At 41.5% G+C, this 27980-nt stretch overlaps 1 long non-coding RNA gene across 1 annotated transcript in view; it reads right to left on the reverse strand.

Moving 5' to 3' along the window:
• Positions 1-8785, reverse strand: part of LOC134760758 (uncharacterized) — a 76848-nt gene extending 68063 nt beyond the window's left edge. The window contains exon 1 of the long non-coding RNA XR_010138705.1: positions 8451-8785. This is a non-coding gene — a long non-coding RNA (uncharacterized LOC134760758). The remainder of the gene's footprint in view (positions 1-8450) is intronic.
• Between the last annotated feature and the right edge of the window lie 19195 nt (positions 8786-27980).

Consider the following 27980-nt stretch of genomic DNA (forward strand, 5'->3'; position numbering starts at 1 on the left):
CAATTTACTCATGAATTTAAGGCCTCATTACATCTCACCCAGAGCAATGGCCTCTTAATTAATTTTTTTGCCTCCAAGTTCACCCAGGTACAATGCACTCTTCACATCACCATCAGCCAAATATTTCCAATATACAAATTGAATAATGTCACACTCTTGTGCAAAACCCCTTTAATATAAGCCTCTGTCCTACAGAATAATGTCCAAATTCCTTGACCTGGAATTTAGAGGTCCCTTCCAAGTAGTATCTGGCTATCTTGCCATTTGCTATGTTTCAAATGATGGAAATCACCAGGATCCTGCTATATTATTGTCTTCCTGCTTGTCAATAAAAAATTACTGAGCGCCATCAATAAATATTTCTTTATTGAAAAAGTAAAGATAATTTGAAGGAGGTACACAAATACAAACATCTATTTCTGTTCTCTCCCTTTATCCCTTTCTTTTTTATGGCTCCAACATTTTTACAAATATGTAACTTCTATGATGGGACCCATGTGCTTATAAATTAAGATTAGAATGAGAAGCATTGAAAGGGTGAATAAGCCAAGTCTACCTTTTATTTAAGGGGCAAGCATTTGTAGAGACATTGGTCAATGCATTGTAAAGAAATGACTATGTCCTTTTTAGAAAATTCTGAAATGGCTAATCAAGAGACCCAGGCTGAATGAATGATGGGACCTTGCCTCACTCAGCTGAGGAGAAAGGAAGGACTCCTGGTGCTCTCATCCCCACATATCTCCCCCTGGCACCATCATGACCCATGACCCTGGTTACACCAACCTTCATATGCCACCTCCTTCAGAAAAAAGGTTTTAGTGGCAGCCTACTCTTGACAATGACTGATGACCAGCATGCTTTGGGTTCCATTGAAAAGCCAGCTTATGTGACAGGCATCACTGTACTTACTGCAAAGGAAAGTGATGCCATTTCAGACAACCAGGAGGAACACAACAGTTGTACATTGTCCAGTGATTTTCTTATCTAAGAGGCAAAATAAGTTTTTATCTGGAATAAATATTTTGGAAAATAGCTGGTCCATGTTTTAATTGGCTTGGATCCTAGTAGTCTGAGATGCCCTGAGGCCATTAGATTCACTAAAATGTTGAAATAATTGAGATCCCTCAATAATTTTGAGGGGTAATAAAAGCAAGAGATACCTTCAAATCAACCCTAGATGAGAGCTGAGACCTGTTCCCCTCTTGTTCCAATCTAAAGGCTGGACATACCTCAAAATCTGAGGATGGGAGGATTACCTACAATGGGTTGAGATTCTGGGAAGAGGACTAGAATTCTATGTAATCACTGGCTGGGCCATTCATTTGGGAGCCAGAAACAAGAAAATCCAGCTATGGAGGGAGTGTAGATAAAATCAGGATTTGGATTCAGGTCTTCTTCATTTCACATCAGCATGTATGTACGTTGTGCCCTGGTCCCTTCCTTAATTCCACGTTGCTAGTGTTTACTATGTGTGGCCATATCAAAAGGACTCATTCATGTTCTGTGTCTGGAACACCATACCCAATCATGACTCTGGAGGTTGTGTCTCTCTGCCTTTTGTTGATTTTAATATGACATGAGGTCCTGGAAGTCCCTCTTATTCATTTTATTTATTTATTTTAATGGCCTAAATTCAACTCCACTCAGCAAATCAATTCAGCACTGAGGCTGAAATGTACAATACGGCCACCAATACTATGGCTCAACAGGATGCATTAAGAGGCTAGTTAAACACCAAATGCAGTATAAATCTCAGCCTTATAGGTGTGCTGAAAACGTAAATCGCTTCCAAAGAGCTATGATCAATACCAAGATATATGTGCAGGCTCCAAGTGTGCAAATAATTTAAATTTTAAATTAGCCCCTCCTTAGTATTCCCAAGTATCCTAGGCTCTGCAATTTCTGTTAATGATGCTAAATTTCCAGTATCTAAACATTGGTTTTTGAGTTTCTATTAAAATATCCAAACTGGGACTGGGGTGGCATCATGCACTGTGTGATGATTGGAATCCAGAGATGGGAAATGAGAAAGACATAAAGAAGCGAGTTACAGAGAATAAGATAAAGGGTGGGCATCCAGGAAGGTACAAATAGGTGGCACAGGAGAAAGGGCAGGTAGCAAGTTGGTATTAAGAAAGTCCGGAAGCAGATAGAAGGTGCCAGGTCATATGAAAAATGTGTTTTGGCAATGCCTTAATGGTGCTGGGATGGCCTTGTTGTGGAAAACCATGGAATCTGAGCAAGGACACAAAGTGAGAATCTCACCATGTGAACACCAGACACAGCTGCAAGAAAGAAATGGCATCAGAAATGATGCAGACCCAATACCACTGCCAAGTCATAAAGAAATCGTTTGCCTGATGCTGGTGTTGGCTTTGAGGCTGAGGCTGGCTGAGCCTGCAGGAGTGAGCCATGGGTACTCAGAAGGCTGCAGGCATGGGGTTACGTGTGGAAGCTATATTCTCTCCTCTTGAGTCCCTACACCTCTGCCTTCTCTGGAAGCATTATCCTAATTTTCCCCAAATCATTCACTCTGGGCAGAGGCCAGATTGCAAATACCTGGGCATGAAACTATCCTTTACCTGGGTAATTTCAGGGGTAGGAGATCTTAATTTACCTTCATTTTCTTCTAGATCACCTCACCTAGTGGGCCAGAGAGTTGGGCGACCTGGGTTCCAATCCCCACTCTGCTGCTCACTAGCAGTGCTACCCCGGGCAAGTTACTCAACCTCCAAAAACTTCCATTTCCTCATTCATAAAATAGGAGTAACAATGAAACCTACATCACTGAGTTGATGGAAAGATTAAATTACCAAAAGGCATTTATCCTGGCCCATAACAATTTCTACACTCACTCTTATATTCAGCAAGCATTTATTGGGCACACCCTAGGAACCAGACACATTTTTAACACTGAGAATACAGTAGAGAAGAGTAACAAGTCCCTGCTTTCATAAAACTTTTATTCTAGTTGGGGAAGAAAATAATAAGCAAAGACAAAAGATGTGATATGTCAGGTGATAAAGGTTATGAGGAAAAAATAAAATAGGCTAAGACAATAGAGAGTAATGGGAGTGCTCTTTCAGCTACAGCAGCTAAAGCCTTTATGGAGGAGGAGATGTTTGAGCAGAGATGTGAGTAAGTGTGGGAGTAAGCTATGCACACTTGCACAGGAAGAGGCTTCCAGGCAGAGGAAACAGATGTGCAAAGGTCCTGAGGCAGATACGTGCTTTCAATATGCAAAGATGAAGCAGCAAGAAGACTGGAGGGGCTGAAACATAGGCAGAGAGGAGGGAGTGGTACTTGCCGAGTGAGAGCAGGTGTCCTAGGCAGCCGTGATAAGGACTTTGGATGTTATTCTGAAGGAGATGGATGAGAAGTCATCTGAGGAGGCTGAAAAGAGCAGCTCCACAACCTGACTTACAGTTTGTAGGGGTAGCCCTGGCCACTGTGTAGGTGAAAATGGGGCCTCTGAGGAGCTCACCATAGTTATCCAGGGGAAAGATGATGAGGATAGTAACAAACCTGCCTCATATGAATGTCACTGGGACAAGTTAAGGTCACAGAAGATGGTGTCGTCCTATGTCAATCATAGGAACTCTCTTATTATTTCTCTGTCTCTCCTTTTGCCCCTGTACATATGCAGGATTCCTGCCCCAGCCTTCCCAGTCCTTGTATAAGAAACACTCTGCTGCTCTCCGCCTGCGGAGCCAGTGCTCTGACATCAGGGAATCAGTCCAGCCTTAGGAACTGGTCCCTGTGTGCTGGTGCTAATTACTGGAGATGTGGATTCCAAAATGCAGTGTGTCCTGAAAGGCTTGGTCCCAAATGCAAAAGCTTCTCCTTATCTATGGAGCACCTTTCTGCCCATTCTCCTTATTGCCCCTGGCCTATTCACTTGGTGGCCAGACTGACCTTACTGGTGGCCTGGAATTCCAGAGAGAAGGCAGCAGGGAGAGGCTATTTTCAATGGTCATTAATTCTCAAAATGCTGGTTTCTGAGACCCCACTACCCCTACTTCAAAGGTGATGCCACGGACAAATCAAATTAACAAACAAAGGAAAAGGTAGAGACAGGTGTGTTCCAAAGACAATATTCTCTGAGAAGATGATAGGCAGGCTCTAGACACATCCTTTAGGCTGCCTCCGTGACCTCTCTAGTACCCATACTTTTGTTCATAAGCTGTCTCCATCTTCCCAGGTTTGCTGCAACAGAAAGGGGCTCATGTCAACTTCCTCAACACCTCTTGAGACTGTTAAACAGCTGGCAGGAATATGAGAACAGGCCCATTCTCATGAGGTTCACTAGATTTACTTGTTTTTGCTCTAAGAAGCCATCACTCAAATTTCTGCAATGCAACTAGTTAACGTGTCCTTCCATACAGCTTTCTGAATATCCCCCAGCCTTTCTCCCTCTGCTCCCAATGCCCTGGTGAAGATGTGGCCTTATTATCTCTGGAATAGGTTAAGGTACCAGTCTCCTGAATGTTCTACCTGCCATCACTCTTGCTCCCTTTCCAATCCAAACCTGAGCAAATGCTCTTCCCACTTCTCCCACTTTTTTTTTTTTTAATTTTCCAAGGGCCTCAGAAGAAAGTGCAGCTGTGTGACTTGTCCTGCATGTCACCACTCTACTGTGAGACATTCTGCAGTCCCACTAGAATCTTCAGCTCCCTGGAGAATGCTGCCCCCATGTACACTTCCATACCTTTACACATGCCCTCTCTCCTGTCATTTTTATGACTTAGCATCCAATTCAAAAGTCATTCTTTCCATAAAGGTTTATATCAGTATCCCAGAAAGTGAGATCGCTCATTCCTCCGGGTACCCCATACATTTTTTTTAACCTTCATTTCAGATATCCCGAATTATTTTCTAATTATCTGTGTGTGTGGCATGCTCCTTCACTGGTGCATCAATTCTTTGAGGGCAGTGACTGTTTCATGCTGCCATGCACTAGGCATTTGGTATTGTTGATTGCATCCTAAGTAGATCTAGGAAGATCCGACGAGAAGAGGGTATAACGACACAGTGAGTCACACCTGCAGTAGGGAAAGAAAATCCCAAAGCACATGATAATAATGTTTGCAACTTTTTCCTTAATCTTTCATGTGTGTAAAGTGTGTCGCAGATATTGACTCACTTGCCTTTCACATAAGTCCCATGGGGAAGGCATTTTTATTCCTGTTTTGCAGATGCCAAACTGAGTCTTACGTACAGGGGCTAACTGAATTGCCCAGTGTCTCACAAGTCAAGTGTGGTGTGGGAGCCAGAATTCAAAGTTCACTCCATCCCACTTCAACACATGAGTTCTTAGTCACTATAGAAATGTGCCCTCTTGCACTGGGAGATGTTGACCTGTTGGCCTATATATGATGAGCTATGAGGTTGGGCTTGCAATGACTTGAGGAATTATGTCGAAGCGACTGCAGCAGAGGCTACAAAGTGTCTGCCTCTGATAGGGTTTGTGGACTTGCTTCTCTGGGTTGTCAACCATTTAAAGCACAAAATGAGGAAGACTTACATGGCTTAGCCCAGTACTTTGTCTATAATCCCAAATTATACTTAGCAACCTCACCAACCAAGCCAGAGTCCTTTCTTTACTCAAGTAGAATTTTCAGGCACAAAAGGAATCACGATTAATCAGTAATCATTATCAACCCTTAATTTTGCCCAGGTCCTGATTTGGGAGCAATTATTTGTGGTTGAAAGTAGTAGGCAGAGACAAAGTGAGCAAAGATGAAGTCACCAAGTTTCTTTGGGCAGTTTATGGACTTCTTTTCCTCAGGAAGCTCTTCAAGAAAAGCATTCTATAGTCCACTCAGAACTTCTTTTGACCCTCATGTATGTATTCAAAAAACACTCATTGATACCAAATCCTGTTATAGACACTGTAGCTATGGTGACAAGCAAGGTAAATTATGAAATGCTTATTATACAGGGAGAGACAAAAATATAACCCAGTAAAAATTATAAAATATAAAATAATTTTGCTTTGTAATAGGTATTATCAAAAATATTTAATAGGAGGCAGGGAGAGAAAATAATGAGGATTGCTTGACTTTCTATAGTGCATTCAGGGGAGTCTTCTTGGAGGAAGGGTCATTTAAGTGGAAGCCTGAAGATAGAACAGAAGTCGGGTATTCGAGGATTGCAGGAAAGAGGGCTCAAGATATGGGGAGCCAGAAACAGGGATGGAGGCTGCAGAATTAAGGAGCTTGTGTACGTCTGGAGTGCACAAGATGAGGATGGTAGTAACACTGTCTCCAAAATTTAATTTTGAATACTATGGTTATGCATCCTGAGTGATCCAGGAAAATTGCCTTCTTTCTCTTCTCTTCAATCTCTAAGTACCTAAACTAAGCCTCCTCCTCTTGAAACATTTTATCTCTGGTGTTCATGGGAGTTGAGAACACACCATTGGAGAATTTCCTCAGTTCAAAGACACCAGATCAACAAAACAATCTGGATGTTAACCCTGAAGCCAGCCTACAATAATCAGGGCTTCTGGCTCAGGTTCACCATGAGCAGGAGACCTCTGCCACCTCCAGGGCCACCTCTTTGTAAAACCTTAACAAGCTATTTTATGTGAAAATATTAATCACTGCTCATTGTAGGGTTCAAAATCAGTCAAGGAAGCCTCTTTGAAGGTGGTGACGTAGGGGTTTATATAAGGGATCAGCTGATGGAAAGGAGAAAGATGCGCATTCCAGAGAGAAGAAACAAGCTGGGTAGTTTTGTAAATGGTTTATGCCCATGTGGAGACATGCCAGGTTAGAGCAGGTCTGTGTGGGAGAGAAGTTGTGGTTAGGGGCATGGAATTGGACAGAGACCAAAAACATGGGTCCTAGAAAGTCAAATTGGAGGACTTTCATCCTGCATCTCCACCCTTTCCTCTCTTTTTTTCTTCAAAATTAACTGGACTTATTTCTTATTCTCCTCATGGGAGATTTCCATTTTCTCAATAGCTTTGGGAGGTATAATTATCCCCATTTACTAGCTAAGGAAACTAAGGCTTAGGAGGGTTCAGTGACAGGAGCAGGAGCAGCTTGGGCTCATGTCACGTGTCTTCATAACCACCACACAGCTTCATCTGTCCCATCCTGCACCTGCTGTGTCTTACTGCATTTAGATTGCAGCCAGCTTTCTCTCTGTCTCTTTGAATTTCAGCACAGGTAGGTACCCCACTTACCCATTCTCATAGATGAGCAAACCGAGGCGCAGAGATGTTAAACCACTCCTCCAATGTCACATTGCTAGGAAGTCGCCAACACATTACTAAACCTGGGAACACATTACTAAATCTGCTCTTCAGGGCAGCACTCCGTTGCCTCCCAATACCCAGTAGCTGTGATTGTTAGATGATGATGATGACTATTATTAATAGAATTATTGCTTTTGGGGCAACACTAGCAGTGCAGCAGCGAGCAGGCTAGCAGGGCCCAGGGCAGCTTGCTCGGCCACGTCTGCCCTGGAGCTGCTGTCTGCTGTGCACCAGGAATCCGCCGAAGCCTGAGAGCTGTCAGCACAGATTCCACCAGGGAGCCAGCAACGCCCCTCACTTCCTCAGGCCTCTCTGAAATCCAGCCAAGGAACAGGCGCTGAGCTCACAGTCAGACAGATCCCGGAGCCTCCAGGCCTGGGCACGGTGCCCCAGCTGGTGGAGATGGAAACAGCGAGGCCCTTCTGACTCAAAGACTCCTCATTGCCCCGACACCTCAGACTTAAAACCCACCATCACTGCCATTCAGCATCCACCCTGCCAGGCGTGATGCAGGGAGAGAGGAGGGGACAAAAAAGGGAAGGGCCGTACAGAGCCAGGGCAGAGGGAGGAATAGAGCTGGTGAAAGCATTAAGGACCCACTTGTGAAAATCCTTTGGAGTGCTGAGGCTAAAAGCCCATCTGGGTGGGATCAAAGGGGAGCCCCCAACACAGCCCATGGCAGGAGGATCAGCAACTTGCAGGCCTAGGTAGGCCTTGATTTCCCTTCTTCTCAGCTTTTGAGGAGAACTACAGTCACTGCCTGAGAAAATGCAGCCTCAGGACACAGGATTCTAATTCAGGGCCTGCACAGCCTTCCAACAAGAGGCCTGCAAATGATAGAATGGTCCATCTGGATCATTCTGCAAATTGTGAGGTCAAATGCATTTTTTAAAAAAAAAGCATTCCCCTTTTTATTCTCTTTCTCTTTCAGTTTCTCAGATTACATCAAGGGAAATGCATCAGATTAGGATATGCACCTAATCCTTTGCTAAGCTCCCTTTTAAACAACAAGCCCAATCTCCGGTAGGCAAGGGTGTCTTGGTAAAACCTAAATAGAATTGCCTAGTTTCCATTAGACTCATTTTGACAGTGAATCCTTTAGAACAGGAAGTATTCCTTGTCTAAAGTTTCTGTTTAGATCCTATACATGAAGTTTTTAAAAGCAAAAGGAAATCACAGCTCAGACCTTTGCAGATACTCCGAACATCTTGAGGAGAGGCAGGGACAACTGGAGGTAGGGAAACAGGGTCTCGGATGAAAAGCCTCAGCTCTGGGAAAGTTCTGGAGGTGGCAGGACAGCCAGGCCAGAGTTGTCCGGTGGAGACTTGGCTCCTGAAGCCAGCAGGGCACCCCTGAGCAGCAGGCCTTCCTCAGAGCAAACATCCGTCTCTCTCCTCTTTGTCCTTAATGACCACAGCTGGGTAGGGGGGAGAGGCTTTAACTCCCAAGGAGGCTGTTTGTATCCAGCCTGCGAGGAGAGGCCTAAATTGGCATTCCACATCATAATAAAAAAATTCCCAGCAATTATTAAAAGATTCTTATCTCTTGCTCCCTACGTGGATAATGAGTTCCTTCTCTGCTGGACTGAGACAGGCTGTCTCTGCTCTCACTTAATGAAACAGGACCAAGTTTGCAAATGAGCTTGCCCCGTCTCTCCCCTTAACCTCTGCTTGTGGAGTTGTACATCAAACCTTCTGGCTTCTGTCTTTCCTTATTAACAGCCCGTAATCTTAGCAGGGCCCTTGCCTTGGCACTTCCTCTTTGCGTGTACAGGTCTGGTTTTCACTGGACATAATGACTGGGGGTTTGCCTTTGTCTTTCTGGGACTGAAGTTTTAGGGGATCCAGGTGCTTCTGGTTTCATCAGATAAGAAGGCTAATGAACGATGAGAGAGGGGAAGAAAGAGAGGGAATGTGTGTGTGATTTAGCTGGAAAAAAAACAAAACACTACTGCTTTCTCTTTGGGAGACATTGGTGCTGGAACCTGTATTTAGCAATGGTTCTGTTTGAAATCCTCTAGCCGCAGCTCTGAGTTCCAGGGATTCATTTCTTTCCCCAAATCCAGCCTACTTTGGGGGGTAGGATCGGGTCAGCTGAGTCATCTTAATAAAAGTCACTGCATTTTACTTTTCTAAGTCACCCCTCTTGGCCTTCCAGGGACTTTCCTTTATTTTGACACCATTTCAGTAAAAACCATTGAACAGGGATAACTCTTTTCAGTGGAGTATTTGACTGCTTTCCTCAAAGTCTCTACTCCTAGGGAAGGAAGGAGACTGTGAACATGAGTTGGAGCAGGCAGTTTTATGGAATAGGTTGATCCGTCAGGCCTCTTGTGTGTGTAGGCTATCTGTTTCATAGCATGGGAACTGATGGACTCTGTCCCAGGACATACTGGGGCTGTTATCTGGTGAACTGTGGCTGACACTTTAGCTCTGAGATGAATTTTACTTGGGATACAACCAGCCAACATTTCAAGAGAGCTTCACTTACTCTTTCAGGTGCTGTTCTAGTTGTCTGTTGCTGTGTAATAAAGTACTCCAGAACCTAGCCATCTTATTGAACAACTATCTATTGTACCTCATGATTTTGTGAGTTAGTAATTCAAACAGGGTTCAGTTGGGCTATTCTTCTGCTCCTTATGGCACTGGCTGGGGTCTCTAGGCTTTATTCAGCTGGTGACTGACTTTGTCTAAAGCTCCAAGATGGCTTTGGTCATGTGCCTGACACCTTGGGGAGGATGTGTTCTCTTTGAATGCTGTACTTAACTGGGTTGCTTTACATCTTTTTATTCTCAGGGCCTCTCCAGTGATCTTCCAACAGCTATTAGACTTTGTTTTGTTTTGAGATGGGTTCTCACTCTGTCACCCAGGCAGTGGTTTGGTTGGGTGAGGAGTAGGATGGAAGTAGCATGATCATAGCTCACTGCAGCCTTGAACCTCTGGGTCAAGGTATTGGACTTCTTAAATGGTTGTTCAGGTATCCAAGAGTGTATATTTCCAGAAATAGGAAGTGACAGCTGCTGGTCTCTTGCAGCTTGGGCCTCGATCCTAGAGTACATCATTTCTGCTGCATCCTGTTGGATACAGCCACTGTCAAGCCTGCCCAGACTTCTTTTGAGAAGTGTCTGTTCATATCCTTTGCCCACTTTTTGATGGGGTTGTTTGCTTTTTTCTTGTAAATTTGAGTTCATTGTAGATCTGGATATTAGCCCTTTGTCAGATGAGTAGGTTGCAAAAATTTTCTCCCATTCTGTAGGTTCCCTGTTCACTCTGATGGTGGTTTCTTTTGCTGTGCAGAAGCTCTTTCATTTAATGAGATCCCATTTGTCAATTTTGGCTTTTGTTGCCATTGCTTTTGGTGTTTTAGACATGAAGTCCTTGCCCATGCCTATGTCCTGAATGGTATTGCCTAGGTTTTCTTCTAGGGTTTTTATGGTTTTAGGTGTAACATGTAAGTCTTTAATCCATCTTGAATTAATTTTTATATAAGGTGTAAGGAAGGGATCCAGTTTCAGCTTTCTTCATATGGCTAGCCAGCTTTCCCAGCACCATTTATTAAATAGGGAATCCTTTCCCCATGGCTTGTTTTTGTCAGGTTTGTCAAAGATCAGATAGTTGTAGATATACGGCGTTATTTCTGAGGGCTCTGTTCTGTTCCATTGGTCTATATCTCTGTTTTGGTACCAGTACCATGCTGTTTTGGTTACTATAGCCTTGTAGTATATTTTGAAGTCAGGTAGCGTGATGCCTCCAGCTTTATTCTTTTGGCTTAGGATTGACTTGGCAATGCGGGCTCTTTTTTGGTTCCATATGAACTTTAAAGTAGTTTTTTCCAATTCTGTGAAGAAAGTCATTGGTAGCTTGATGGGGATGGCATTGAATCTGTAAATTACCTTGGGCAGTATGGCCATTTTCACGATATTGATTCTTCCTACCCATGAGCATGGAATGTTCATGCATTTGTTTGTGTCCTCTTTTATTTCCTTGAGCAGTGGTTTGTAGTTCTCCTTGAAGAGGTCCTTCACATCCCTTGTAAGTTGGATTCCTAGGTATTTTATTCTCTTTGAAGCAATTGTGAATGGGAGTTCACTCATGATTTGGCTCTCTGTCTGTTATTGGTGTATAAGAATGCTTGTGATTTTTGTACATTGATTTTGTATCCTGAGACTTTGCTGAAGTTGCTTATCAGCTTAAGGAGATTTTGGGCTGAGATGATGGGGTTTTCTAGATATACAATCATGTCATCTGCAAACAGGGACAATTTGACTTCCTCTTTTCCTAATTGAATGCCCTTTATTCCCTTCTCCTGCCTGATTGCCCTGGCCAGAACTTCCAACACTATGTTGAATAGGAGTGGTGAGAGAGGGCATCCCTGTCTTGTGCCAGTTTCCAAAGGGAATGCTTCCAGTTTTTGCCCATTCAGTATGATATTGGCTGTGGGTTTGTCATAGATAGCTCTTATTATTTTGAGATACATCCCATCAATACCTAATTTATTGAGAGTTTTTAGCATGAAGGGTTGTTGAATTTTGTCAAAGGCCTTTTCTGTATCTATTGAGATAATCGTGTGGTTTTTGTCTTTGTTTCTGTTTATATGCTGGATTACATTTATTGATTTTCATATGTTGAACCAGACTTGCATCCCAGGGATGAAGCCCACTTGATCATGGTGGACAAGCTTTTTGATGCGTTGCTGGATTCGGTTTGCCAGTATTTTATTGAAGATTTTTGCATCAATGTTCATTAAGGATATTGGTCTAAAATTCTCTTTTTTGGTTGTGTCTCCGTCAGGCTTTGGTATCAGGATGACATTTATGCAGCCAAAAAACACATGAAAAAATGCTCATCATCACTGGCCATCAGAGAAATGCAAATCAAAACCACAATACGATACCACCTCACACCAGTTAGAATGGCAATCATTAAAAAGTCAGGAAACAACAGGTGCTGGAGAGGATGTGGAGAAATAGGAACACTTTTACACTGTTGGTGGGACTGTAAACTAGTTCAACCATTGTGGAAGTCAGTGTGGCGATTCCTCAGGGATCTAGAACTAGAAAAACCATTTGACCCAGCCATCCCATTACTGGATATATACCTAAAGGATTATAAATCATGCTGCTATAAAGACACATGCACACGTATGTTTATTGCGGCACTATTCACAATAGCAAAGACTTGGAACCAACCCAAATGTCCAACAATGATAGACTGGATTAAGAAAATGTGGCACATATACACCATGGAATACTATGCAGCCATAAAAAATGATGAGTTCATGTCCTTTGTAGGGACATGGATGAAGCTGGAAACCATCATTTTCAGCAAACTATCGCAAGGACAAAAAACCAAACACTGCATGTTCTCACTCATAGGTGAGACTTGAACAATGAGAATGCATGGACACAGGAAGGGGAACATCACACACTGGGGACTGTTGTGGGGTGGGGGGAGGGGGGAGGGATAGCACTGGGAGATATACCTAATGTAAATGACGAGTTAATGGGTGCAGGACACCAACATGGCACATGTATACATATGCAACAATCCTGCATGTTGTGCACATGTACCCTAAAACTTAAAGTATAAAAAAAAAATACTCAAAAAAAAAAAAAAAAAAGCCCGCCCAGACTTCAGGAGATGGAACACACATTAGGAGGAAGAACTTGGTTCTCAGTCTAATGCCTGCCAAAGAAGGTTCCAGCAACACAGAAGTTCCTTGAGGAGATGCTAAAACTTTTCTCTTGATAGCCGTGACTGAAGATTAATGCTTTAGGGGTAGGCAGGGATGCTTACTGAGGCCAGCTTGCCAGTCTCTATATGACCTCAAGTTTAGAAAGTGACAGTGACAGAAGCATAATTTTGGATACCCATACATGTTAAGGGAAACTAAGATCCACAGGCAGATGAAGATGTGGTCTGGGCTTCATCTTTGCTGCCTGCCAAAGTAGCTCAGGGCAAAAACCCTAAAATGATGCCAGTCTCTCTTGCCAATTTCCCCCATAGATGGTCCCTTGCAGCCTGGGAAACAGGGAAACCAAGAGTCAAGGATGTCATTTCCACCAGAATAGTCAAGCCCTTGGAAGAGCAGCTGCCTTCCTTCTGTTGCTATACCAGGAGCTCCTGGGAGTTACAGAAAGCTCCAGTTACCACTGCCTCCATCAGATGGGATCCTTCCTCAGGAATGCGAGCTGTGACATTGCATCTCCAGTGGCAGTCTCTTCTCCCACTTAGCATGTAGGCCCTGGAGGTTTTTTTTTTTTTATACTTTAAGTTTTAGGGTACATGTGCACAACGTGCAGGATTGTCACATATGTATACATGTGCCATGTTGGTGTCCTGCACCCATTAACTCCCAGCACTTAGCATGTAGGCCCTGGAGGAATCCAGAAGCAGTGGCTCCTTCCTTCCTACCAAGGCAGGAATGTTAAGTCACCTCTTCATGCCTGTACCTCTGCCCCCCATTACTGTTATCTCTCTTTCCAGTCACAAGCACTCCTGAGAAATAAACTTCAGATGTGATGTGCACTGACTCTCCTTTCATGTTTTTTTCCAGCTTAGCACCTGGAGTGCCCATTCCATTTAATTATTCTCTGAGACACTCAAGATGGGAGGAGGCTATCTTTAGTGGGTCCCAAATCTAGCTTCGCATAACAAATAACCTGTGAAACTTAAGATTAAAAAATACAGGTTCCTGGAATCTCCTTAAAGAGATCCTGATTCAAGAGGATGTCAGGGATTCGTATGTCCCCAACTCCTCCCTGTTCATTTTGATGTGAGCCAGGCTTAGGAACCACTGGCCTGTGTATTTTATTAACTCTGAGGGATGCAGGGCCCGCATTTCAAAGGATGGGGCCAATTAGCCCTCCCAGTTGGTAAGACCAGCTTGATTATTGAGGAGGCAAAGGCCTGGGATGTGTTTTCTACAGTTAGGACCTGACCCATGACCTCAGCCAGCTGCCTTGCAAATGCCAGTGGTCACCAGGGCAACCCAGCCAGAGAGGATTAATGATTCAGAGCAAATGCATCCTCACAATTAGTGTGGGAGGAGAAGGAAAAGACAACTCTCTAACTAAGAACAGGCCATACTGAATCTGTCACCTCTGAACACCATCACCTTTTATTCTGAAAATATATAGTAGACATTGATGCCTCCTTTGCACTTTGGATGAAGTTTAACACTGTCTGCCATCTCAACAATGTTACCTACCCACATCCCTTTCTTCCAAAGACATCTTTATTAAAACAAAGATGAAATAATGCACCCACGTAAAACAGTGGTTAAGACATAAGTTCTGAATTTAAAGGCCTGGAACGAAATCTTGGCTCTGTTATTTGTGAGTGGTGTGTGTACAAGCAAGTTAATAAACCTTTCTATGCCTCAATTTTCTCATTCTGCAAAATTCTGATAAAATTAGTAACTTTTTATTAGGATAAAAGATGAGGTAGTACTTGTAAAGTACTTAGCACAGTGTCTTCTGTATGGTAAGCACTCAAGAACTTATCACCGCTTTTATTTTATTTTATTTTGATAAGGACATTTAACATAAGGTCTGTTCTTTTAGTAGATTTTCAAGTGTGCAATACAGTATTGTTATCTATAAGCACAATGCTATACAGTAGACCTCTGGAAATTATTCATCTTGCATAAGTGAAATTTTATTCCTGTTGATAAACAACTCCACATTTTCGTTCCTAAAGCCTTTGGCAATTCTACACTCTGCTTCTGTGGGTTAGACTATCTTAGAGACTTCATATTAAGTGGAATTATGTAGTATTTGTCATTTGGTGACTGGCTTATTTCACTTATAATGTTCTTGAGGTTCATTCATGTTTTTCATTTCTTCTTTTTAAATATCAAATAGGCTGAGCATGGTGGCTCATGCCTGTAATCCCAGCACTTTGGGAGGTTGAGGCAGGCAAATCACCTGAGGTCAGGAGTTCTAGACCAGCCCGGCCAACATGGTGAAACCCCGTCTCTACCAAAAATGCAAAAATTAGCCCGCTGGTGGCGGGCACCTATAATCACAGTTACTCAGGAGGCTGAGGCAAGAGAATCGCTGGAACTCAGGAGGCAGAGGTTGCGGTGAGCTGAGATCGCGCCACTGCACTCCAGCCTGGGCGACAAGAGCTAAAATTTGTCTTAAAAAAAAATCAAATAACATTCCATTTTATGTACATACCACATTAAAAAAATCCATTCACCTATAGATGGACATTTAGGTTGTTCCCTTACGTTGGCTACTGTGAATCATGCTGAAATGATCTCATTGAGATCATGATTTCAACACTTTGGGATACATGCTCAGAAGTGGAATTGTTGGATTATGTAATTGTTCTATTTTTATTTTTTTGTGGAAACTTCATACTGTTCCATAGCCATTGGACAATGTTGTATTCCCATCAACAGTGCACAAGGATTCCAATTTCCCTATGTCCTTACCAATACTTATTATCTTTGGTTTTCTTGATAATAGTCATCCTAACAGGTGTGATGTAATAGCTCATTGTGGTTTTGATTTGCATTTTCCTCTGTAATTGAACATCTTTTCATATGCTTGTTGCCCATTTGTCTGTCTTTTTTGGGGAAATTGTAAACATTCTAGAAGAAGACATACGGAAAAAGCTTCATGACATTGATCTTGGCAATACTTTTATGGTTATTATACCAAAATCACAGGCAACAAAGGCAAAACAAACAAGTGGGATCACCTTAATCTAAAAAGCTCTGTACAACAAAGGAAACAACTAATAGAGTGAAAAGGTAACCTACAGAATGGGAGAAAATATTTGCAACCTATATATCTGATAAGGAGTAATTTAAGCAACAACAACAACAACAACAAACCCACCTCCAATTGGCCAAAGTATATTGGGGGCATCTGTGATACCTTCTTCCTTTCTCATCTCTCTTCTCTCCAGCTCACACCCACCATTCAAATACTCTCTGATCCAGCCTATTCTTCTTAACATCCACAAAAATGACTGTCCAAACTTTGCCTTCACTACCTCTGACTTCATGACAAACATTGCTCCCAGCTTGTCTCCCTATCAACAATTTCTCCTCCTGTGATTATTCCCCAACTTGGTCCAGTGAGACCCTTTTAAGCTATGAGTCATGATGACTCATTCTGCGTAAAGAACTTACTGATTTCCAATTTACCAAGTTTAAATCTTTTGCTTGGTGCACAAAGCCCTTCACAACTTGCCCCAAACTTCCCCTCTAGCCCAGTCCAATTTACTTTTCTGTGTATGGTATATACCAATCAGAATTCAGAACCAAGCCAGAATTTACCAATCCAGTCAGAACAGCTGCATAGATGTCCCTATCTGTGGTTTCCTCTGTAATTTTTTTCTTTCGGCCAAGATACCCATTACCTTCTTTTCTCTATGGTAAGCCTCAAGTCATCATTAAAGACCCAGTCACAATGTTAACAGTCCTTCTTTGATGTCCTTAGGTGGAATCAGTCTCCTCTGTGTTCCCATACCTTTTTCTCCCCCATCTCTATTTAAGAGTTTATCTCAAAGGTATAGGGTAAGTATCTGATGTTTAGGCTAATGTCATGATGAAGAGGTCAGGCTCTAAGGTCACATAGTCTTAACCTAGCTTATGCCTCAATTTCCTCCTCTAAAAAATGGAGATAATGAAGTGGCTGCTATCCAGAGTTATTGTGAGAATTAAATGAAATCATGCAAGAAGAATATGTAGCAGAGCATACCAGTGTTAAATAAATACCAGCTATTTTTGTTTGCTTTTCTGTCTGTAGGTTACTCTTTCATGTGAGTTTCTGAAGGCAGAACCCTTGTCTTTTACATCTGTGCATCCTGATCTCCCAAGACCAGGCCTGGCACTTACTAGCTGCATGATGATGTTGGGAAAAAAAAAAAAGCAAATAAGTGAATTCCAATCCTGAGTTAATTATTAATAAATATACCACCTGACTATCCTACCACATGAAATGTGGGAGGAGTTCTAACCTCAAATGTGAAGGCCCTGCCTTCCTCTCCCTTATTTTTCATTTCTACTCTTTATTTCTTCTTTCCTTCCTCCCTCCCTTCCCTTTTTTTCCTCCCATCTTCCTCTTCCTCTTTTCTAGCCTCTTTTCCTTCCTTTCCTTCTTAAGATACTAAGATAATAATTTATTAATTTACATTGGAGAAATATTCCTGTTGTATGAACAATAAACACTTTTATCTTAGAGATCAGCGATAATATTACCAATTTCTATCTACTGGGAGCCCAGAAAGTAATTAAAAATTACTTGACTTACTCGGTGAGGAACTGAAGTCTCCTCACAACAGCCACATAAGTAAACTTGGAAAAGGATTCTCTCCCCCCAGCCCCAGTTCAAGGCATGAGAAGATGGCAGGTCCAATTGACATTTTGACTGAGAGCTTATAAGAGCCAGAACCACCCAGCAAAGTTGCTCCTAGACTCCTAAAACTTAGAAACTGTATCAGATAATAAATCTTTGTTCCTAATGTTAAACTGCTAAGTTTGTGGTAATTTGATGCCGAGCAGTAGAAAGCAAATACAGTCCATATCAACAATGTGTTATCTCTTTACAGACAAGGAGAAAAAAATAGAACTTACAAACTGATCATAACAAATAAGTATTTAACATAAAAGGCAAGTGGTAATGAATCAAGTGACAGGACATATTTAAAAACCAAAGTATTACTATTAATATGGCTATAGTCATAAATGTTAGTTGTACAAATTCAAATAGTATACATACTAAGAAGTAAAATTTAAACTGTCTTCCATGCTCCAGTTCTATGTGGCAAAACCAGCAATATCAATTTCTCTAAGACTATGCCTGTATATATATAAGCAGGCATATAGTGATACCATATCTTGCCTCAGTGGTTCTCAAAGTGTGATACTAGAATCAGCAGCATCAGCACTACCTGAAACTTGTTGGAAATATGAAGTTTTGGGTCTTGGCCATGACTTAAATCAAAATTTCTGAAGGAGGGCACAGCAATCTGTGTTTTAACAAAATGTTCAGGTGATTCTGATGCATAATAAAGTCTTTGGACTCTACATACTACTCTGTAATCTGCTCTTTTCACTTTGCAGAACTTGAACAACTTTTCATGTCATTGAATAGATGTCTGACACATTCTTTAAACTGCCATCTGGTCCTTTATCTTATGTACATACCACGCTTCATTAAACAATCTCACATTGATCTCTGTTTCCAAGTTTCTTTAGCATCATAAACAAAATTAAAATAAAAAGCCTTGTATTATGATATATACATATATCTAAATGTGCACACACATACACATATACATATATAGCTACCATATATACAAAAAACTTTATAAAAAATTCTCTAGGAGAAATTCTTTAGAAGTTATATTGTTGGGTCTAAGAGTAAGCACATTTTAAATTTGGGCAAATTTGATAAATTATCTTCAAAAATAGTACATCAGTGTTTATTAGTAGGTCTAATCTTGAAATCTGCTTCCATCTCAAGGATTATTAACATTTAAATGTCACTTTGATGGGCTAAAACCATTACTCCCTTTATACTGCATTTCTTTATTTATGAGTAACATTAAGCATTTTTCATAGTTTTATTGACTTTTTTCTCCTATGAACTCCCTTTTTCAGATAAGTTCCTTTCCAAAATGAAGATTACAACAAAGAGCTTATTCTGACTAGTTTGGAAAGTCATTACAAGGTTTGAGGAAAACTCACATTATGAGCATGCTGCCGATTGCCCTGAGTGTTTTCTTGTGATTTGTGAGTAGTGATTGATCATAATCAAAAAATTAATCACCAGTCAGCCCTAGTGATTAAGTCATGGTCATATTTGCATATGTCTGAAAATTTGTGCAACCTATAGAGATGGAAATTTAGATGAAAGTTATCGATCATGGAAGCTGTGCCAAAGGTGTCAGTCACTGGTATGGGATTTTTACTGCAGCATGGCTAGATCCCTAATGGTTAGCTCACTGGATGAAAGGGAACAGGTTGGGAGAGGGATGTCTATGTAGAGATTAGTGGTTTGTTTTGGTTTTTTTTTGGAGACGGAGTCTCACTCTGTCGACCAGGCTGGAGTGCAGTGGCGTGATCTTGGCTCACTGCAACCTCTGCCTCCTGGGTTCAAGCAATTCTCCTGCCTCAGCCTCCTGAGTAGCTGGGATTACAGGCATTTGTCACCATGCTTGGCTAATTTTTTGTATTTATAGCTGAGACGGGCTTTTGCCATGTTGGCCAGGCTGGTCTCCAACTCCTGACCTTAGGTGATCCACCCGCCTTGGCCTTCCAAAGTGCTGGGATTACAGGCATGAACCACCACACCCACACCCAGCCTACTGTTTTTTTTTTTTTCCTCCCTCCTGCTAGTTATACATGTCACCATTTTACCAATGGGTTATTTTGATTTCAAAGACCATGGTGAGAAAAATGTGGATAGTTCAGGGCAAATCTAACTCTACTGCTCAGATAGAGCTCAGAGTGTACCAGCATAGAATGAGTCTGAAAGACCAACATCATGAGCTGATTTAGAATAAGGTCAGCAAACATTTTCTGTAAAGGGTCAGATGGTATTAATAAATATTTTTGGCTCTCTGGACATACAGTCTCTGTTATAATTGCTTAACTTTGCCGTCATACCTCTAAAGCAGTCATTGACAACACAAAAACGAATGTGCATTTATTTGCAAAAAAGCAGGCAGTGAGCCAAATTTGGCCCATGAACCATCATTTACTGGTCCCTGGTTTAGATAATTTTAGTGTTCGTTACTAAATGACCAAGAGTTTGAAGATCATACCTACGGTCAAACATGAATTTTTCCTAGTATTCTTCCTTCCCCTACTTGTTCTCCTTGTTTATTTTTCCTTCTGTTTTACCTTCTCCATCTTCTTTTCCTCTTCTTTTAAATAACTGGCTAATGTGAAGGGATGATTTCTTAACATCTCTGTATCTCAATTTCTAAATCTATCAAATGTTAATAATAATAGAACAAAATAAAAGAGTTAGTGTGAAGAGCAAGTTAAACTAAAAAAAAAATTCTAGAAAATGCTTTGAGAGATACACACATCTGCATATATGTGTGCCTAAGTGTGAAATCTCAAGATGGAGAAGAAATAAAAGCAAGAAATAATATTTCTGAAATGAAATATTTAGTTTTCACACATTGGAGCATTCTTTAATCCAAGTTCTCATCCATTATACAATGGCAACATGTTTTATATATTGTACGAGCAGTAAGCTGTGAAACGGGTGCTTTTCCCCTTCTGGCATTGTGATTCTGCCTGGTAGATGGAGAGCTCTCCATTCTTTTCACCTGGAGCCAGAGCATCTGCTATAGACCCATTGCTATTTACTTGGTGGAGATAAACTGTGTATAATCTGTCTACCTAGAATGGATCTACGTTAATCTGAATCAAACTTGATTTTGCAACAATTTGAGCACCTTCTATTGGGTAGATGGACATTTCACCAGTCCACAAATTCTAGCTGTATGTTGTTCCAACTACAGATTCTGAATTCTTTGCCATCTCCACTAGTTCTTGCTTAAGTCCTAACATGACAACATGGCATCCTGAAATATGAACAGGCAATCTGAAGGAAGTTGAAAAATACATGCTTATAATCACATAGCTCTGATGTCACTTTAAGTAGAGTAAATATTACTTTTGTTGTTCTGGGTTGAGTTGTCTCCTCTCAAAGTTTATACATTGGAGTTTTAAATGCTATGCCTCAGAATGTGCCCTTATTTGGAAATAGAGTCATGGCAGATATAACTAGTTAAGGTGAGGACATACTAGAGATGAATTGCCCCCTAATGCAATATGACTAATGTCCTTATTAGAAAAAGAGAAATTTTGAGAAAGACAAATACACAGGGAGAATGCCATGTGAAAATGAAGGCAGAGATCAGAGTGATGCATCTACAAGCCACAAAACACCAAGATTGCCAACAAACCAGAAGGAAGGAAGAAGCATGAAGAAGAATCTTCCTCACAGTCTTCAAAAGGAACCAACCCTAATGATACCTTGATCTTGGACTCCCAGCTTCTAGAACTGTGAGACACTCAGTTTCTGTTGTTTAGCCACCAATTCTTTTGTACTTTTTAAACAGCAGCCCTAGAAAACTAATGCATTTGTAATTAAACTCTTAATAATAGTAGTAGTAATAATAATCACAAAAAACTCTTTATTGAACAATAGTTATGCACCAGCCATGTGCTAGGTCTTTTTGTGAATTATTTTAATTTTGTCCTCCCAAATGCCTCTATGAGATAGGTACCACTATTAACCGCATTGCATAGATAAGGAAACCCAGGTTTAAAGCTTAAAGAGTTTAAATATTATTTTCAGGGTCACACAGATGAGAAGAGGTGGAGCAAGGATTGGAACCAGGCCATCTTAATGCCAAATCTTGTGGCCTGGTTTGCTTGGAGAATCTCAGGGAAAGAAAGTCCATTGGAGTTATTCCAAGGAGTATTCACTTCCCATCAGCCTCAGTAAATGAGAAGTAATAAGAGATATGGAAAGTGTGATGTTGACAATGCAGCAGTTAAGTGGGAGAGAGAAGTGCAAATGGACAGGTGGTTATTTGTAGTGCTGCTGATTCAGATCTCAGGCTCACAGGTCTGAGTCATTTGTTTGTCCTCCAATGTTCTGTGCTGGAAAGCAATCAAGGTACTGGCCCTGTATCAGCTTCCCTGAGTTTGAGGTCTCTCCCTGTAATCACTGGCCTGTTCTTCTGCACAACAGTTCCGGCCATGAATTCAATCATGACCACTCCTTTCTTCATTAGGCCCCTATGGAAGCTGCTGAAAATCACACCCAAAACCAGTTTTAAGGCTTGAGTGCATCATGCTGAGAGCCAGCAGGTCAGGCCAGAACTAAGTTCAGGGGTTAATTGGAATCAGAAGTTTGGAACCTATTAAATTGTCCAGTTAATTATGTGTGACTCCTCCCTTTTCCTCTCCCTTTTTGTCTTCACACCTGAGCAATGGACAGTAAAAAAAAAGCTGGGGGCTTACTGCACACAGATGTCCACCTTTAACCTGAGAAGTCAGCAGCACTTATTTATCATTATGGTCACCCTAGAAAATATAAATCCAGATTCTTGGTACTCTGGGAAATGGTGCTTTGGAGAAGAGCGAGCTTGTGGCATAAACTCAGAGTCCTCCCCTAATCTTGAGGACTGCAAGCTTAGGTGTTATCTAGAGAAAGTGTCTGGAGACAGATAATTGATGCTTTACTCACAGCCTGGCTACAAAGGCTCAAGGCAGGCAGACCTGAGTTTCCCTCCTCGCCCTACTCACCAGTCATGTGCCTTTGAGCAAGTTTTGTATCTTCTTTTTCCTCATATACCTGACTCACAAAATGGGATAGACAGACCTTGTGGTGGTTGTGAAAATGAAATGTTGCCTCTAAAACACTTAGCACAGTATTTGAAGATGTAGCATTTTCTGAGTTATGGCTAGTTCCTTGTGAACACTTTGCTGTTGACAACCCAAGACTGCTTCTTACTTCTCCTTGCTACTCTCTGTTGTGACAAACTGGAAGACAATGGCTCCAGGTCCTGACTGATCCCTTATGTTAATGGTCCTGACTCCTAAGACAGCTTCCCAGATGCTGTCAGACCTCAGCAAAAATTGTTGGCTTGAACTTCACTCTTTACAGAAAGATGGGTCCCATGTGGGATGGATCTCAGCTTCTAGAATTCACTGCGGGGTCCTTTCCTGCTTGTTTACTAGGTGGGCCCCCATTGGCCTGAGGGAGCTAATATGTTTCACAGCGTGTTTTGTAGATTGCATCTGGCCAGATGTTTCTCTGTGTGGGTTCCCTTAAGCAATGTGGGAGGGAAGGAACACCCTGATGTACATGGAATTTCAGCCAAGAGGCCTGGTGTTGCATTGCCTTGGTCTAGACCAACCTCTTTTTTTGTTGCTCCCAGGGAGCAAGTATTCCATAATGAAAGCTTAGAGGCAGTGGACCCAAGGCCACTTTTCTCCCCTTCCATTAGGCACATGTCAAAGACTACTTCTATTGATGACACAGCCTTCAGCTTCTGGGATATATTTCAAGTAAGGAGCCCAAATATAGGCTGTTACAAAACATTGTAATAGTCATGCCCCAAGGTGGCCATGGAAATGGTACTTGATAGTGGCCAGGAAAACCATATAGCTTCTTTTACAGGGACAGTCTACTCCAGCATCCTATCCAGTCCTATGCAGCATCCAATGCAGCATTCCCACCTTCCACTCAATTTCAGTCTGAGAGTATATGAAATCTTAATTATGGCTCAGAGTCAAAGCTTTTCCACCCAGGAGTTCAGCGGAGAAACATGTTCTTCATCGGAGGGGTAGATTATGAAGGGCACCAGCATCCCCAATCCAGGAGCTGAAGGGCAGCTGTAGAATGCTGTCACCAAGGTGTCAGTTATTTAACCAAACAGAGCCAAGGGAGACCCACAAAAAATAAAGAGAAAGCTGTCTGACCAGACTTAGAAAAAAAATTAGGGATACTGTGTTTCTCTCTCTTGGTTGAGGGATCTGGATTTTTAAATCTAAATTACATTTATGGGTGCTACCATGTGTGAGGCTTGGTGGAAGATGCTGGTGAGGCCAAACTCCCTGGTCCTGCTTCCTGGTACCAGTGTTTCATCAAAGACAGAAGGATTGGGTGTCATGGTTTCCCAGATCACAGTAGCCTAGAGAATGTGATTTTAGGCTGGGTTTAAAAATAAAGGGATGAGGGACAGCAGCGTAGTAGTAGCACAACAATGACAACACTAACAGACAATAGAGAAGGAGAAATGGCTCCTCTAAGTAGGGCACTTTGTATGTGCCATTCCTGTGCTGAGTTCTTTATAGGCATCATCCTATTTTATTGATACAAATCCAACTGAGCTGGTGCGTATTGTAACAGAGGAGAAAATAGATGCTGAGAGAAAGAAGAAATGACTTGCCCAATGTCACACAGTCAGGAAGTAGTAAAGCCATTTCTCGAATCAAGGTGTGCAAAGCCTGAGCTCTTAGCTGTCATGCCACCTGCCTTCTGGAGATGTATTAGTTTGCAATTTTCTCTATTTCTAGGACACATCCTCCCCCAAACTTTAAGCTGGGTTAAGTCTCTGCTTTGTGCCGTTGTTATGCCGATAAAACTTTCCTTGGTTTTGCAGTAGCTGTGCTTTTCCCTGCAGAGCTACCACATTCCAGGCTGTGAGTTTGGCTGGCATTTTGCTCAAAAAGTATGAGGCACAGGAAAGACTCTCTGCAAAAGAAGTTACAATAATTTTATTATAACCCAAGTGAGAACCAATGTATTACCGACATTAGTGATGGTGGTAGTTAAAATAGTAATAACAATGATTGGGGCAGGTAATACTAAAAAATAAAAGTAGTCAGAGTAATTATAATAAAACAACAATCCCTAGGGTTTATTAAACACTTACTATGTACCACCTGCTATTGGGACCCCTTTGTATGTAATAAGTCATTCAATCTTCACCACAATTCTCAAGGCCTGAACTAAAGTGAAGCTGTGAATCCCGTAAGGATAACATTTAAGAAGGCCTTCACTGTCAGTTGAAAAGAATAAGTGCTTCCTTAAACGTGGCACTCTAGGGGTCCCTCTTGCCTCACTCTAGTCCTGGCCCTGGCCTAGAAGGGTTGTGGGGTGAAATAGTCACAATCACAGGAACTTTTTGAAAAAGTAAACTGTAACATAAACATGTTGATAAATTTTCCGGGATCACACAGACAGCAAGTAACAGAATTATAATTCTAACCCAAGCCTGTATTGGCCAAAGCCTGTGTCCTTTGTAGTAAGATATGCATTGTTTAGTTTCTCACCATCATCTTGCAGGAACTTAGTCATAGCATACATTCTAGGACCTTTTACTAGAGTGTTTTCTCAGAGTCTCTATTTTGCACAGAGTATCGGAGAGGAGAGTATCAAGAAATGATTTTATTTATGTGTGCGTGCATGTGTGTGTTTATCTGTTAGTGGTTTTTTGTTGTTGTTGTTGTTGTTTTTTGTTTTTTTGTCACCCAGGCTGTCCGAGGCTCAAGCAATCCTCCCACCTCACCCTCCTCACCCTCCTGAGTAGGTGGGACTACAGGCACCCACCACCATGCCTGGCTAATTTTTATATTTTTTGTAGAGATGAGGTTTCTCCATGTTGCCCAGGCTAGTCTAGATCCCTTGGGCTTAAGAAATTCTCTTGCCTCAGCCTCCCAAAGAGCTGGGATTACAGGTGTACACCATCATGCCAGGCCAAGAAATATTTAAACAAGGAAGAGAAAGAGGAAGAGTAGAAAAGAAGGAAGGATAGAAGGAAGGAAGGAAGGAAGGAAGGAAGGAAGGAAGAAGGAAGGAAAGAAGGAAGGAAGGAAGGAAAGTTTGATTCAGAAGTCAGTGTGAGGAGATACATACTGGATCTCACCTCATATTGTCTCTCTCTGTGTACTAGGCAGAACATTTTTTAGTTCACATGACATAAACCCAACTCACAATAGCTCAGGTAAAAGGTGAGATTTATTTTTTAAATGTAGGATTATAGAACATATTAAGAGAGTAGCTAAAACCAAACTACAGGTAAGGCACAGATAATGCTGGTTTCAGGAATAAAACAGGGAAACAAATATCGTTTTCCTTTCTCTCTTGCTCCCTCTCTCTCTGTCTCCATCATCATCACCATCACCAGCATCATCACCATCACCATCATCATCACCATCACCATCATCATCATTTCCACAAGGCTCATAGGGTTTCAGCTTAAATAGAATCTTGGACAACCTCAACTGAAATTTCACGCTGGAATTCTCATGGTAGGTACACAGAGGAGGCCTCATTATGTGTGTGGAGGCAATCATATTACAAGAAAGAATATGATAAGGGCATACATTTATGTACTGCAGAGTTTCTAGGAATGGAGAATTAACATCTGGCGATGAATCAGAGAAAATGCCATGAAGAATATGATATAATAGCATGGATGGGATTTTAACAAGTAAAAGTATGAAACCAAGACTTAGACAGGGAGGGCATAGCAATGAGACATTCTCAGAAAAATACTTCATAAAACAGTCAGTCAATTACAAGCTGTTGTATTTGACTAGATCATAGATTATAAATCATGGTATTGTGAGGCATTAGGCAAAAAAAGTGAAAATATTGTAGTGGAAGTCTTCGAATAGATGGAACAATGTTATTCACTTGTTCATTCATTCACTCGCTTATTCATAATTAATATTTATTGTACACCTATTAGTCACCTACTAAGTCTGTTGGTGCAAAGATATTCGTGGAACATGAATAGTTCCCAGGTTAGAGCCATTGATCATGTGAATAGGAGCTATAAGCAACTAAGCATAGCTGATTGTCCAGATGTTATGAAATAGTCCTCCTTATCTGGGAGTTTTATACAGTATTGCCATGCCGACAAAGTGGAAAGCCATAACTTGCATCTGGCTTCCAATGTAGAGACTATGTGTGAGGGAATCAACGAGCTCAGAAGCTTTTCGAACAGCAGAATAATATGTGTTTCCATTTAGTAACTTAATACTGGTGGCTATAGCCAGGAGAAATTGGACTTGGGAGATTCTGGAAGCAGAAAGAGGTGTATGTGTGTGTGACAGAGAGAGAGAGAGAGAAAGTTGTTACAAGAGTTTGGGTAGGAAGAAACAATAATTTGATAGCTATAAAGCACACATTTGGGAATCAAAGAGAACCATGGAAGAACATTTTTAGAGAACTTGATAGCCCGTTGGGTATGTTGCCTATTAAGGGAGATTGAGGACTTTGGTGTCTGGGTGGATGTTGATGTCGCTGAACCAAACAGAGAGACAAAATTAGGAGCCAGTGTGAGAAACAGCAAGGAGGTAGGAGGTAGGATCCGTGGTATTATAAATTTAACAGGAGAAGCTATAAGTTGACTAGACAGCATTGAAATTGGACAAGGAGGCTGAGATTGGAGATATCAATTTAGTCTTCAGTCTATAGCAGTCCTTCTCCATCAGGTTTCAAAAAAAAAAGAAAAAAAAGTAAACACTAATGTCCTAAGGCATCCATTGTACATAATGAATTAACTTGCTTCCATGAATGGAAAAGAGGATTAGCTCCCTACCATCTCTGGGAAGACTGAGAAAAGGGTCACTCAAATCACTTTTTAGGGCTTCATTTTCTCACATGATTTTATTTGAGAAACGCTGATGTTAAGATAATAGTTGCTAAAAATGGAGGTTAATGAAGACATTAATAAAAAGAATATAACTCATGTATAAAGGGACCTAGGGTAAAAAGATCAGGTAGGTCTAATATTTAGGAAGCAAGAGGGAAAATAAAGGAACTGGTATGGTGAAAAAGAAAGGAGTGGCCAAAGAAATCACAGAAGAGGCTGGGTGCCATGGCTCACGCCTGTAATCCCAGCACTTTGGGAGGACAAGGCAGGAGGATCACAAGGTCAAGAGTTCGAGACCAGCCTGACCAACATGGTGAAACCCTGTCTCTACTAAAAATACACAAATTAGCCAGGCATGGTGGCACACGTCTGTAATCCCAGCTACTCAGGAGGCTGAGGCAGGAAAATTGCTTGAACCCGGGAGGCAGAGGCTGAAGTGAATGGAGATCGTGCCACTGCACTCCAGCCTGGGGCGACAGACAGAGTGAGACTCTGTCTCAAAAAAAAAAAAAAGAAGAAAGAAAGAAAGAAGAGAAGAAATGACTCCCATGCCA

The sequence above is a fragment of the Pongo abelii genome, chromosome 21 (assembly GCF_028885655.2).
Source record: "Pongo abelii isolate AG06213 chromosome 21, NHGRI_mPonAbe1-v2.0_pri, whole genome shotgun sequence".
Classification (NCBI taxonomy): Eukaryota; Metazoa; Chordata; class Mammalia; order Primates; family Hominidae; genus Pongo; species Pongo abelii.